At 44.0% G+C, this 3189-nt stretch overlaps 1 long non-coding RNA gene across 1 annotated transcript; it reads right to left on the bottom strand.

Moving 5' to 3' along the window:
• Positions 1-365: 365 nt before the first annotated feature.
• LOC146309216 (uncharacterized) lies at positions 366-2766 on the bottom strand. The gene is made up of 4 exons (XR_014772384.1): positions 2585-2766; positions 2032-2205; positions 1600-1703; positions 366-428 (listed from the first exon to the last, which is right to left on the bottom strand). It is a non-coding gene; the product is annotated as an uncharacterized LOC146309216 (long non-coding RNA).
• Between the last annotated feature and the right edge of the window lie 423 nt (positions 2767-3189).

Genomic DNA, 3189 nt, shown 5'->3' with positions numbered 1-3189 from the left:
AGATCAAATATTCACTTCTCTGACAACAGTGCTACAGGCGCAGTGTCCTCCTTTGAAATTTCTATTGTCACGTAACTTGTGTCATTGTTTGCCCTTTTCAGGTTCATTAGACTTCAGATTAATGCAAACTGTTTGCCAAATGAATTAGTGTCAGTTTATGAATTGTAAGAAATCATTAATTATCTTTTAGAAGGATAAATGTTTATGATGGTCATGTTGAGCGATATGTTAATGGAATCTGGCAGGCAGAAGGCAGGGCCTCCCTTTTGTTTTCAGGATAAAGGAATTAGCTTTACATTGACAGACAAATGACAATTATGAACAGCTGATCAACTTACAGTGGAGAACTCACTTGTTATTGTCAAATTATGTTGCACTCATCTTACACTCCTGCAGTCTGTCTGCATCCTGTCTGAACTTAGTCGAGTCTGGGGAAGAGAGAAACGACTCACTTCAACCATAAATCATATATTTCTCTTAGTGATTGTAATGCATTACAATTACAGTAATTTTGTAATTTAATTATATGTAACTTGTTTGTTTATTTTGTTCAGTTTAATGTTAGTAGTAGTAGGCAATACACTGAGCTTAGCTCCAAGGTTGTTATTTTCACATATACCGCTGCATGGTGAAGCACCTGACCTGTTCCATCCTTATATCACCAGTGAATCACTCAGGTCTTCTGACCAGAGCTTACTGGTTGTCCCTCATGACCAACTGAAAACAAACAGTGATTGTGCCTGTAGACTTGTGTCCTGCCATCTCTGTTGATGCCTGTTATTGATTATGTTTTATTGCTTGTGTCTTTTCCCTGTTCATATGGTTTTATTTTTAACAATGTTCCTCTTGTGAAGCGCTTTGTGACTTTGTTCTGTGAAAGGTGCTGGACTAAATAAACTTTCCTCACTACCTTTACTTTCTTATATCTGGTGAACGGCTGTATGGAAATGACAAAGGTGATAATTATACATAAAGTCCAGTAGATGGCAGCCTTCTGTTAGATTTGGCTCTTTAACAGGCTCACCCCCTGTTGACTGCAAAGAGCTTTCCAAATGGGGGTTGAAACTGAAACTGAGGTGCTCATTTAGGATGAAAACAAATTTAAAATGTGTCAAAACTGAGGGATATTGAATAGAAGCACCATTCAAAAGGATGAAGCAGGATGCAAATCGACAGAGAGAATCTACTGATAACATGAGTGAGACCCGAGAAGGTGTGGGAAACACTGAATAGATGTGAGATTCCTGAAAGGGTGAGGAGGATGCGTTGATTTGACTTTTTTAAACTTTGATTTGGAGCTTTCAAGGAGGTAGGCTACTGAAAAATTGTTACAGACATTACAAAAAAGCCATAGAAGTGTGAGGGTTTGTGTGAGTGACAATGCATGTGAGTGTATATGTGTGGGTGGGTGCGAGGAGTAAAGTGGAATGGGGTGTTGGAGACGTAGCAGGTGGAAGACATGGTGGAGGCAGAGACAGAGGAGGACGTGGCAGTAGGGCAGTGATTTAATTAGCACCCTCTACCCCCTCCAGCCCTTCACTCATAGCATCAATAATGCATGGCCCCTTGTTTCCACTGCCATAATTAATCCTCTCTTACTATAATTAAAAGCCAAAAATCCCACAAGATGGTTCAGCTTGGCCAGGCACGGGTTGGGTTGGCACGGGAACTGATGAAAAACTCCAGAGCTTCACACACACACCCTGTGGACCGACAGATCGACAGACAGACAGACAGACAGACATGTTGACAGAGAGATCAATAGTCAGCCCAACTCCAACACAAGCAGAGTGAATGAGGCATGAAGGGAAGCTGAAATACGTGGAAAATGTGACATGCAGTTAAATTAAATGAATGAATTTGACAGACGTGAACGCTTCTTGAAAATGTGCTTTTGTGCATTTGTGAATGAGTGAGAAAATGAGCCAAGCACAAATCTACCAACCCCAGTTTCACTCCCTAAAAAGGAGGACGGCTGTACAAGTGCACACACACACACACACACACACACACATACACACACATACTTACACAGGCATCCTGCTCCCAGATGAGGTTTGTCTCTGCTGCAGCCAAACCAGACGAGAGAAAGAGGTGGAGCTTTCTGATGCTGCAATTAGGACCACACTGTCTGGGCGAGCAAACAAGAATGAATATTTCAGTCCGGAGATCTCCATGGGTACCTATGGTGGGGGCCTGGCACACCTACAGGCACACACACACATGCATGCAGACACCCACACACACACATAAAGATACACAACTTACCATGGCTGCCAGAATTATTCACCTCCCAATCACAGATGCCACAATTATCACATCAGTATCACTGCGTAAACGATGCCAACTGTTATGCTCATTGAACTATTGTACAAGGTTTACAATATCAGTATAAATATGCATCAGTAGGGGCAGCCATAGTATGTTGCTGATGGTTTCTCCTTTGTGGAAATAGGTGCAACGAGCATCCGAGCTTGGCCACGTGCCAGGAACCAACACAGTTGGTGGAGCAGAGGTCATATCTCACATGCAATCTAAATTTCTTCTCCTTTCTCTCTACCTTCCTCAGACAGAGAGCACTCACCTCCCTCAGTCACCTCTTCGGGCTCTTCAGCATTTTTAAACGGTGCTTCACCTCAGAAGCTCCAGTCAGTGTGCACATCCTCCTCCTCACAGCACCCTCCCAGCAGTCACACACACAGGACTTGTACAATAGGAGCACTCCCTCTGGTGTGGGTTCATTGTCGATGCTCCGCGCAGCCCTCCTCCTGCCCCGCCGTCCTCGGCCCCATCTCCACTTGATTTATCGCTCTAAAATACCACTGCACTAATTAGTCAAGTAATTAATTAATAGGCATTTGCATTTGTGCATATGCAATTAGGGGGCTGGAGAGAGGAGAGTGCAGATGGGGTCCGGGAGTCTGGTGGGGGTGGGAGGGTCTGTGTGAGTGTGTGTGTGTGTGTGTGTGTGTGTGTGTGTGTGGGTGGGGTGTGTGTGTGTGTGTGCGTGTGTGCTGTATTTCATATTTGTGCCAGCAGAAGTTTGCACTTCTTCCAGAAAGACAAGTGAAGTGCAGGTCATCACCTCACATGTCTGACAGTGAGAAAAGGAGGAGGTGGTGGGTGACAAAGGTACGGAGGTGTGGCTTGATGACTTTGAAAGGCTATTGGGTGTCATTTGACCATAGA

Source organism: Lutjanus erythropterus, chromosome 19, assembly GCF_056507025.1.
Source record: "Lutjanus erythropterus isolate fLutEry1 chromosome 19, fLutEry1.hap2, whole genome shotgun sequence".
Taxonomy (NCBI): Eukaryota; Metazoa; Chordata; class Actinopteri; order Lutjaniformes; family Lutjanidae; genus Lutjanus; species Lutjanus erythropterus.
The sequence above is the reverse complement of the archived record's forward strand: the minus strand, read 5'-3'. Positions and strand labels throughout refer to the sequence as shown.